The sequence below is a fragment of the Malania oleifera genome, chromosome 7 (genome assembly GCF_029873635.1).
Source record: "Malania oleifera isolate guangnan ecotype guangnan chromosome 7, ASM2987363v1, whole genome shotgun sequence".
NCBI classification, from domain to species: domain Eukaryota; kingdom Viridiplantae; phylum Streptophyta; class Magnoliopsida; order Santalales; family Ximeniaceae; genus Malania; species Malania oleifera.
The window spans coordinates 23,059,647-23,072,393 of record NC_080423.1 but is presented as its reverse complement, the minus strand read 5'-3'; positions in this window follow the sequence as shown (position 1 = coordinate 23,072,393).

Genomic DNA, 12,747 nt, shown 5'->3' with positions numbered 1-12,747 from the left:
AGGAAGGTAAATCGGGTTTTGCTCAGCGTGGCAGGAATCGAACCCGGGACGCCTACCTAGGTCACAAGTACGTCTGGTTCCGCCCTTACCACCTAAGCCAGTGTCCAGGAGTACTATTTTGCAATCTTTCATGTACAAGAAGATTGTTGGTGTACATTAAAAAGTAGGTTTTGAAGGATAATAATTAAGTAAAATGATTTTTTACTTTCATTTTTAATATATTTTTATTTTTATTTTTATTTTTATTATTTAAATCATATTTCCTCATTTTTATTTAATTTCAAAGATAAAATAAACATTTATTCAATCAAGTTTTTAATTTGTATTAATTTTACAAATATTAATCAAATAAGTTATTGGTTGTTTCTAATTTTTAACTTTCATTTTTGTCTTTATTTTTGTGATTTTTAAAATTGATAACATGCAGCCCATGAGTGTTCGCATAATAAATTTTGATTTTATCTCAATTTAGACATACTCAATAAATTCATTTTTAATACAAATAGAAAATACAATAAAAAATACTTTCTTATTTTTCCTTTTTTTTTTAACTTTTTCTTAAAAAAGATCTTTGATTTAGATAGAGTCTTAATCTTAATTAACTTTCATACATAAAACTTTTAATAAGATGACTTTTCTTATTAGCAAAATGACATAAAATTTTTAGTAAGATGAGTTTTCTTATTAGCAAAATTATAGGCATTGCTATTTTTACAACAATTAGTATTAGAGAAATTTTTTAGCTCTTAATCTTATAAACCACATAAAAAAAAAATAAAAATAATTATTTAGTATCAATACGGTTGAAATTAAATAAGAATTTAGTAGTTTAACATAAATATAATTAGTTTTAATTCATGCTAAGTCCACAAAAATGAGTCTAAATTGAATTTGTTTTCTTTGATTTAGTAAATTAGATCAAATAAATAAATGACCCATCAATTTTTTTTTCTTAAAAAAAATTTGTGATCATGCGCAAAATAAAGTTAGGTTTTGTACTTCAGTCATTAATTTTTACTTAAATATAATAGATGATAAAATTTATTTAAAAAACAACTAAATAGTGTTATATTGAATTTAAAAATTATATTTATTTCCTCCATTTTATTTTAAAAAATTAAAATTATCATTTTTTTATTTAAATTTAAATTCAAATTAAACAAAAAGACGGTGATTTAATGATGAATTATTGGTTAATAGTATTAAAAAATAGAGATTATTAATTTATAACAAATTAGCCTTAAATTAAGGGTGATTGTCTATGCTTGTGTTATTACTTAATGGAAATTGATAAAGCACATCTCTCTTTTATGACAATTGGCTCTGATGAACCTTATTATTGAGACTCCTTCTCCCCTTATCATGGAGAAATTATTTCTCCTTATCTTGGTATTCATCTTGATGCGACTATTACTATGATAATGAAAAATAGCATCTAGAAGTGTCCACGAAGGCATACAATTAGAGTTGAAAGATTCAAGAACTTAATTCCTTTTGCCCCAAACCTAAAAAGGCCTAACTCTATCCATTGGAACCAAAATTCCAATGGAAAATTCTTCCTTTATGCACGAGAATCTCATCAAAGCAAAAAATAAAAAAATAACCTAGTACTATTTTATCTAGTTCCAACTCATATATTGCAAAGCATTCATTGGCTTAATATCTTGCCTAGGCTTCATAAGATGGGTACATGACCCAAGACCCTACTTGTAAGATGTGCAAAAGTCTCTTGAAGACTAGAACCACCTCTGTATACTTTAAGGTCTTCACCTCCCTGTCCTTCCCTAGAAGTCTATAAGTTAGGATAAGAAATTGCTTTCAATTTCCTCCCTTGGTGCTAAAGGAAAGACTCGATCAAACTCATTTGAATGTCGTTATATTGCATTTGGAAAATCTGTATTGATCTTATTTCGAAAGAAGCCAACGCAAATGGTGATAGGGTTGTTAATCTGATATTGATAGATATAAATATCAAACTCCTTAAAACATCTCCATAATTTTGTTTATTACTCCCTTTTGCTTTGTATCCTTTACTCTATGCACCCATTTTACTAATATGTGTTAGCCCTATGGGCTAAAGGTTCTCATTCCACCCTATTTTGATGACAACAATCCATTAGTGATTCTTAGGTTTACTAATATTTTTCCTCAACTTTAGTTCAGATATACAAGACAGTTCCAAAGCAAGCATAAGGGTCAGACATATATCGAACAAGCAAAGAGCAAATGACCATCAACAAAGTTCCACACATGGCACATCGAAGCTTAACCACCCAAACAAAGCATATATAAAACTCTACATTAATTGTATCTTTATTGGGTTGTGTGTGTGAGAAGTAGGATGTATGTTACAACTCTTGTGAATATGGTGTGGTCAAAAGTATATTGCAAGAGACAAGCAAATTATATATGCATATAGTTCATAATAGGTTAGAACATGAATTTCGAGTTCACACATGCATATCGAGTCACTTAACTGCATAAGATGTCAAAATGGCTTTCAAATGTATTTTATCAAACCAAGACATCTTATAATTGGTAAAAAATAATTCTGGACAAGATTGGACTTTAACTTAAACCAAACCATTTTTGGACTTGTCCACATTTATTTCGGTCATTATATAAGTAAAACAAAGGGACTCGTCGACGAATACATGAAGGGAACTCGTCGATGTTCACAAGGGAATCATCGACGATGAGATCCCAAGACCACCTAAAATCTCATAGCAGACTCATCGACGAATACAGTGGATTCGGCGACGAATATACAAGGGTGAATCGTCAACGAAGAGAAGTCGAGACCTATCTGAATTCAGCAGAGAAGACTCATCAATGAACACATGGGATTTGTCGATGTACGCATGTGTAAGACTCATCAACAAGGTCATGGAATCGTCGACGAGTGTCGGGCGGCAGAACGCATTTAATGTGCAATAACGGCTAGTTTTCAAATTGTCTTTTCTCCATTAATGCCCAATGGCTCTCCAGTGAGCTGCTCGTCCCTTTGCCCTTTAATATGAGTCTTGTGCATTCATCTTAAGTTAGTTACACACTTGGTTGTTAAGCACATTTATAGAGCATTCATTCTAAAGATTCATCTTTGCTTTCAAACTCTCTTGCTCTTTACTCTTGTCTTACACATCATTTACAAAAAGAGTAGTGTGAGGTTTGGATCTGTATTATCAACCCAAGAAGGAGTACTTTGAAGTTGCATTTAGTTACTTTGATTTGTTGTATTGAGGGGTTCTTTGTGAGCTTTTGTAAGGTGACTCTTGGTGAGATTGTTGTAACTCTTGGTGAGCAGCTCGGGTGTGTACTTGAAGGAGGATTGCTTAGTGGATTTAGGGAATCCTTGAGTTGGTCTCAAGGCGTGGATGTAGGCTTGGTGCTGAACCACGTTAATATCACCATGTTAAGCTTTTCTCACCCTACCTCTTTTTATTGCTTGCTTGTTTGTATTTGCTTTGAATATAAATTGTGATATAATACTCTTACATCTTGCCAAGATAATTTTGTGATTATAGAAAAAGTCATATATCTGCGAAAGACATCTATTCACCCCCTCTCTAGATGCACACCCACACCGACAAGTGGTATCAGAGAAAGTCACTAGACCTTCGGAGTAGGATCTAGAGTGCAAAGATCAAATGACAGATATGTTTTCCCAAGGACAAGGGGTTGACCATCCACCAAAGTTCAACGAAAGCAACTACCCTGAATGGAAAGACCGAATGACAATCTTCATTCAGTCATATGACATGAAAATGTGGAATGTAATCACCAATGGAGATTACGTATTCAAGGATAAAAAAGGTGAGATCATACCAAACAAGAAGTTGTCCGAAGTCGACGCAAGGTTAGTTCAACTAAACTCCAAAAATAAAAATTTTCTTTACTGTGCTATGAGCGATGAAGAATACAACCAAATTTGAGAATGTAACACCACAAAGGAAATGTGGGAAAAGCTCTAGGTAACATATGAAGGTACGTCTCAAGTTAAAAAGTCAAATATATGTTGGTGAAAAAATATGAGATGTTCAAAATGGAAGAAGGTGAGTCAATTACTTCTATGTTTACACGCTTTACACATATAACAAATGGATTGAAAGCACTTGATAGGGAATACTCTATGGAAGACAACGTGCAAAAGGTGCTTCACTCATTACCAGAATCATGGCACGCAAAGTCTACTACAATTGAAGAAGCAAAGGACCTATCCAAGGTCACTCTTGATGAGCTGATTAAGTCTCTTATAACCTATGAGATCAAGAAGAAGAACTCTTCAGCTGAAGTAGATAAGCCCAAAAAGACAATGGACATGGCTCTAAAAACGGGAAGCAAGAAGGAAATTATTGAAGAAGAAGAAAAGTGTGACAATGAGGAAAAGATTGCTCTTATCACTAGGAGAATCGGAAACTTCCTACTAAACAAGAAAGGTAAGCAAAAGAGTAAGGAAGATTCAAGCATGAAGTGCTACAATTATAAGAAGCCCGGTCATCAAATGGTTGACTGTCCCCTATTCAAAAACAAAGGCAATAATCAACAAGGGGATAAGAAGAAATACAAAGCCATGAATGCAATCGAATGGGACAAGCTCGATGGACTTTCAACCGACGGTGAAAACGAAGAAGAAGTTGCAAACTTTTGCTACATGGCAGATGAGTAAGATGAGGTAATTTTCGATGACAAATACACTCCCTCATTTGATGAGCTAGAAGATACTTGCATAAAACTCTATAATGAATTAATTGCTACCAAAAGGAGAAATAAACATCTTGAAGAAACCCATTCAAAATACAAAAAAGAAAATAAGTATGTCTTTGTTCTACTTTAAAGGAAGAAAATGAATCTTTGAATACAAAATTGAAAAGCTAAATAAAATTTCTCAATTAGATCACGTGTTTTTCCAAAAGAAAATTGAAAATTTGATTAACCAAATCAATGAAAGTGTTGAGGAAAACTTATCTTTGAAAAATAAAATCGAGGACCAAAGCATGATTATTTATAAGTTTACAAGTGGAAAGGAGAATTTTAACAAAATACTTGAGGCTCAAAGATTTGAGATTTTCAAAGGAGGTTTATGTTATGGTTTTTCATCATCTGAATCTATTGGTGTTACAAATTTATGTGCCAAAAGGAACTCATTACCTAACAAAAATTTGACAACCAAACCAAACCTTTTGTATGCTAATAAAACTTGCTTATATTGTGAAAGAAAGGGTCATGTGTGCTTCACATGTCCTTTTAGACGAGATAGAGGAAAAGAAAAGACATATGTATGGGTGATCAAGAATGCTAACCCCATAGGATCGAAGGAAAGTTGGGTAACAAAACAAATCACCTAATTCTGTTTACAAGTTTGCTTGAAGACCTCTTTGATGAAAAACAAATGGATCCTTGATAGCGGGTGCTCAAGACACATAATGGGGGACGCCAGCAAATTCCTCTCACTCATCTACAAGAAAAAAGGGCTCGTGATATTCGGAGACAACGCCAAGGGAAGAATCATAGGTAAAGGTAAAATAGGTAATTCCTCTCTCTCTATTGATAATGTTGCTCTCGCAGATACACTTAAGCACAACTTGTTGAGTATTAGTCAGTTTTGTGACAAAGGACTAAATGTTTTATTTCAATCCACACAATGCTCAATAACTGACTTACATGGAAATACTATATTGGTAGGCAAACGTGAATCAAACGTATACATAATTGAATTTGATGATATTAATTCTTGTGATGTTAGATGTTTGACTATGGCAAGTGAATCTAGTTGGCTATAGCATATGAGGTTAGGTGTAGAGACCCGGGAAAATAAAATAATAAAAGAAATGGGAAAAAGAAGTTTTTGGGCCAATTAAGAAGAAAATCGGCGACGATTTTCTAGAGGAGCCAGAAAACTAGCAACAATTTGGGTTTTTTACTGCGGGTTAGTAAAGGGTAAACAGTAAAAATCAGGCCGGTTAAATAGAAACCGGTGATGGTTTTTTGGAGGCATAAGAAAATCGACGATGGTTTTCTGTGCAGAGGTGATATTAAAGAGAGATCTTGCGAGCATTTTTCAAAGAATCAAAATTCTTTCTTTCTTCTTCTCCGAAACCCTACAGTTTCTCCCCCCATTTTCTTTGATTCTTACTCCGTTAAGTCTCATTTCAATGATCATGAACCACCATGGGGTTCCTGGGAAGATTCTCTCCAACCTATACGGAGCAGATTTTTAGTTTGAGGTTCTGGGGCACCATCCCAAAATCAGGGTAAGTGGAGCATTTTTAAGTTATATTATTAATATGGAATATATAGGGCCCAAGGAATGATAAAATAACACTTTATTGAAGTTGGGTTGATAAACTCGAGTTTTTGAATTAGGGTTTGGGGGAGTGCCGCAGGCGTCGTTTCGGGGTTTCCATGAGTGTAATTTAGAAAACTAGGTATGTGGAATCAATTATAGTAGATTTTTATTAAATTTTAAACTGGTTAATTTGAGTATACAAAATACATATATGTTTAGGTATGATTTATTTGAACAGTTGAGCATTTGGGAAAATATTGACTTTTGATATAATATATATATATATATATATATATATATATATATATATTTGGTAAAGAAATTGTGTGGTAGGAATACAACTTTCACAATTTAATTGGGTGATGTGAGTACAAAATGATGAAATATACAGTTGGATTGTGGACATTGGTTAGCTATGAGTACAATTATTGGTGAATAATGATTATTTGTGAATACTGCTGCCTGAGATTGCTGCGTGACAAATAATGTGATGTGTGTATATGGGTCATTTTGTGTGGTTATTCGTGTGTATCACAATATAACTTTGGCAGGTGTGAGGAGTTCGTTATATTGCCTAGATGTAATCACGATATATGTTGGCAAGCTTGAGGAGTTCGTATATTGTCATTATATATTGAGGTAAAGCATTGGTAGGCTTGAGGAGGTTGTTCTACTGATATACTATGGGTAGGTCATGGAGATTGGTACTGGTGGTTAGTGGTGCCTGTTTGGGCCATGATATATCTCTGTGTGATGTTAGTCATGTGTGGACCGTATATTCTATGAAGATGTTAGTCCTATGTGGACCATGTATTTTGTGAAGATGTTAGTCCTGTGTCGACCATTCCTGTATGGACCGTGTATTCTGTGAAGATGTTAGTCCTGTGTGGACCGTGTATCTTGTGTGGGTGTGAGTCTTGTGTGGATAGTCTTGTGTGGACTGTGTGTTTTGTATGAACGAGAGTCCTGTGTGGACAGTGTTCACCTATGTGGATAGTTTGTGTGGAATGTGTGTTGACTTCTTGAGTTCGATCCTTGGTTTTGATAATGACAAACAACAAGTTTCTTATGTGCGTATCCAATGTTTGAGCAGACTTGATATGTTAGCGCACACATAAGGAAACTGAAAATGGAAGCAAGAAGAAACTCGAAGGACATGTACATTAGCTGGCGTATTCTAAGGAAGTCACAAAAGCAAAAAAGATTGAAGACATTTAAATTTCACTTGTATTGCATTTAGTTTTTCTATTTAGTTTGTAATAGTAAATAGGAAATGATCTGTAATAATTAATGCATTGCATGCATGATATGGATAAAATCTCAATGATGACCATAGACTAACCATAGGGGGTCACAGAACTTAGGAATCATCTTTCGGTCGACCGACGCTGGATTTTTTAGGGTATATGCTCAAAAGACCTAAACTGACCTTAGGACTCCCTATACTTCATAAAAATATGCCTTATAGTCTTAACATTAATCATCATATGAATAAAAAAAATTTTATAAGAGAAAAAGGACAGAAATGCCCAAGGATGGCATGTTCGTTCGACCGAACTCAGTTATATTGAAATTCTCGATCGACTGAACCCCAACCAGGTCAACATGTTGACCGCTCGGTCGACCGACCAAAAACATATAGGCAAGCCTTGGTCGACCAATCCTCCCTAAGGTCAACAAATTGACTCTTCAGTCGACCGACTAGAAAATGAACTCCAATGTTCTAGTCAAACGAACATCTTTGGGAGAAGCCCCAATCGGCTGATCGACCAAACCTTGTAGTTCAAATTGACCCAGTCGACCGAATCACGCGATTTTGGAAAATCACATTTGAACCCCTTAAGTACGGTCGACCATCTTCGCAGTTCAAAATTCTCCCGATCAACCGAACCCAGCCACTCGGTCAACCGAACCTTAAATTTAGTCGACCGGTGCTCTCGGGTTGGCGAGAATTACCGAGGTTAAAACACGGTTAAAATTTTATTAACTTTATTTAAACTTTTCCAAAAATCCCTAATATGTCCCAAATGGTCAGATTTCCTAAGAAGTCTATATATACCTTCTCATAACTCAAAATTAGCAAGATGATTAGTTGGCAAATCCTATGAAATATATATATATATATATATATATATATATATCTTATTTTCTTCTTCCTAAACTAGTTTTTCATCCTCTCTTTGTTATTTATTCGAAAAATCATTTTCAAGAGTGTATTCTTTATCTTGGGCAATTTATCTTTTACGAATCATATTGCTTATACTCTCATATCTCATTCTTTTTAAAATCATTATCTTGAGAGTAAATTCAAAGTTTTTCTCCATTTATTTCATTGATAAATATCTTTGGAGAAAACGTATAGCTAGCTTGTGGATCTCTACACATATATTGCAAAGATTTCCAAAAGCTCAACGTGCTTCATTGCAAAAATTAATTTTAGCTATAACCCTAGCTTCCTTTGAGTTAGAATATTTGAATATCATTGTTGGGAAGATTTTTAAGGGTTCAAAATCTTTGAACATATTTATTGTATACTTTGTTTTAGATCAAAGATCATATATGTTGACCTTATAGGTCACGCCCGGTTTTGATTATGACAAATACTCATTATATCTAATGGGTGTTTGAGGTTATATGCAAGAACTTAAATTGAAAGATCTTAATGCACATGGAAGAAAGTGAAGATTGAAGACCCAATTCCTGTGTTGTAATATACTTCATTCATGTAAAGGATCTGTAATAGTAATTAGGGTTTTTGGTCTGTAATAATCACACACATCACATGCATGGTCTAATAGGTGAGCTCAAACTGAAACATAATTGAAACACGACCTAAAAATAACCTTAGAATACTCACACACTCACTTGTATGTGTTAGGCACTTGAATAGGGTGATTATTGCATGAAACAAGATTGAAATGCACAAAATGTGCACCTTCGACCGGCAATTCAAGTTCATTTTGCCCTCGATCGACTGATCCTGGACGAGGTCAACTGGTTGACAACGGCCCAGTCGACCAAACTGTGTAGTTCATTTGGCCCTAGTCTACCGAACCTCCTAAGAAGTCAACATTTTGATCGACCAAGAGAAAATTGTATGCCACCAACCTGATCGATCGAGTTCCCACGTGTGGGAACCCAACGGTCTAGTCGACCGACTAGTATAGTTCAAAATGGCCCTAATTGACCAAACCTTGCAAATTTGGAAAAATCGCCCTCGGACATACATGTCCGGTTGACCGAACCGACAGTTCATTTTTGGCCCGGTCGACCGAACCCTAAGAACTTGGGTCAACCAAACTTGTCTTGATCGATCGGTGCTCTCGGGTTGGACTTATTTTTTTACCGCAGTTAACTTGGTAAAACAGGGTTAAAATAATGAAATATCATTAAATCTTTTCTAATTATTCCAACCATGTCCCTAACGGTTATAATTCAGATGTGGTCTATAAATACCCCCTCATTTAGAATAATTAGCAGCTGGATTAGCCAACTTGATTAAAAAATTCTCTCTCAAGCTCAAAATTCCTACTACTCATTTTCACACTCCATTCACTCATACTTACCTTCCACTGTTGCCTAAACTCTTCGTAAGTTGCTTTGAGTGATTGTTTGGAAAGGTTTGCTCTCCTTGTTTTGTTAGGTTGATATGATTCTCTTGAGAGCCAAACCTAAGTGTTCTTAGGGGACTTTGTTAATAAGTCTCTCCTAAGAAGACTTGTATTAAACTTCTAAGTATTGCATATTCATTGTAATATCTTGGGAAGTTTGTATTTGTTTTTGGATTGTAAAAACTCTTTCAAAACATTTTCAACTATCTTGAGTAATTTATCTTGACATACATTTGAAAATATATTTGTTTATGTGACATTGATTTTGTTGCAATATTCATTGACTTACATATCATTTGTTGAATACAAAGATTAAATATCTTTTGCAAACCAAGCATGTACATTATTTGATATTTAAATGATTGAGACATCCTGCTGATTGGTATATTTGAGACTTGATTGATATCTTTGTTTGAACACGTTGATTGAATATCTTGTGATACAAAGAACATACTGGTTTGCACTCTCATGCACTGATTACATCGATAGCAAATATATATTTGAGAGTTGATATATTAAACCATATTGAGCTTACATATTATGTCATTTGGTGGTGTATGTGATAACACATAATTGGGTACACATCTGCTTTACTTGAAGCACAATCACTGTACCAATTTCATTGATTGTGAACATACTATTGTATTTCCAGGCATGGGCCTGAAGAGGGAGACTAGCCATTTGAAATAATCTCGGATTGGCTTAGACCTGGTTAAGAAAGTTAGGTGCACCATCCTGTTAAAGTGTAGGTTGAGGTTAGCCCCACTAATTGACCTGGTTGTAATCGGTGCCGCTCCACCCGTTAAGTGAGCCTTTAGTGGAATCCTCGGGCTTGCGAGCTAGAGGCGAGTACGTAGGTACAGTTGGCCGAACCCCGATAACATATTGTGTGCTTTGTTTATATTTCTGCACTTTATATTTACCGCACATGTATGTTATGGTGTGAATGATGCACTTGATTTAAATTTCTGCACATTATATTATTGACACATTTGGAATTACATAGAAAGACCCTAGGTTATGTTATAAGAGTATTTCACTTAACCTAGGAGATAAATTTTAAAATTCCAATTCACCTCCCTCTTGGGAATACACCAATTCTAACAATATATCATTATTTTTGGCAAAGATCATTTGAAGGGAAAAGCCCTACGTTCTCCTACACATTTTTATTGCAATATAGTTTTTGGAGAAAATTTTTATTAGGATTAATCTTTGAAGTGCACTTATCATAAATATATTTATTCAAATATTAGTTTAAGAAAATCACCATACTCACACTGAGCTTATTTTCATACCATATGTGAGTGCATTTGTTGATTGTGCATAATGCTATACATCTGCTTGTATTAGAAGCATTTATTTGTATACGTCCATTGTGCTCAAATTGTTACATATGTTGTAGTCCCGACATGTGGTCGGAAGAAGGATACTTGCCCTGTGAAACATCTTGGATTGGCTTAGAACTGGTTAGGAAAGCTAGGTGCACCATCCTATTAAGGTGCGTATAGGTTGAGGTCAGCCCCGCTATTTGACTTAATTGTAACCGGTGTCACTCCATTCGTTTAGTGAGCATTAGTGGAATCCTAGGGCTTGCGAGCTAGAGGCGGGGACATAGGCAGTATTGGCCGAACCCCGATAACACTTCCTGTGCTTGCTTTTAATTTCTGTAATTTAAATTTCAGCACTTGAATGTTTGTGATTTATTATTTGGGTTTATAATTGCATAGACAAGCCCTAGGTTTGTGTAATACTGATTTCTGGATTAGTTGAACCTAAAAAAAAATTTTAAATGCCCAATTCACCCCCTTCTTGAGAATACATCAATTCCAATAATTGGTATTAGAGCCTCGTTGCACTAGACTTAAATGTTTTTGCAAAAAATCGCAATGGCTCAATTTGGTGTAGCCCCATTTGATGAGGGATAGTCACCTACCAGTCCTCTATTGTTTTGTGGTGTTAACTACACCCCTAGAAAATTCGAATGAGCATGTTTATAAAATCTATAAATTGGAAGGCCTAGCAGGTGATTGTCAAAAGAATTTGTATGCCTGTAAATGAAAATGATATGACTGTGATGCATGCAAATTCACATGCTATGGATCTATTGTTCTGTGCTTTAGATACTAATATTTTATTTGAGATTATGGCATGTTGTAGTGCAAAAGAAATCTAAGATGAACTAGAAAACAAATATGGAGTGCCCAAAGAGAAGGAGATCACTCCTCAAAATGCTCCAAGCTTAGATGATCAGGAGGAGGTAAATCATGGGCTAGTAATATCAATAGAAACTGAGGTATATGATTCTTACTCTGCCTCATTTACTGATTCATGCAATAATGCATGTGATGATTCTTATGCTGAATTATGTGATATATCATATGTTGAATCATCAGTTGCCGCTAATGACTACTTTGAACATAATGCATGTATTAATTCATGCGATGTTTACTGTAATGATTCTTCTGCCAAAACATGTGACAAATTATATGATGAATCATTTATTGTTTTTGATAATAATACTGCTTATGATGCATGCATTGATTCATTTGAGTGTTATTATGATATATCCTGTGATACCCCATGGATGAAAGACTTAAAAGATTAGATGTTACTACCCATATCAACAAGGTGCACATTTCTTTTTGGGAGCTTTCCTATAAGAACTCCATAGTTAAGCGTGCTTGGCTTAGAGCAATCTTGGGATGGGTGGCCACCTGGGAAGTTTTCTCAGGAAGTGTGTGAGTGAGGACAAAAGACACTGAAAATGACACGTGTTGATTTGTGGGGCCAGTCATTAGTCCGATAAGGCCTGCCCTCTATTGTCTGGTCCAGGTGGAGGAGGAGAGA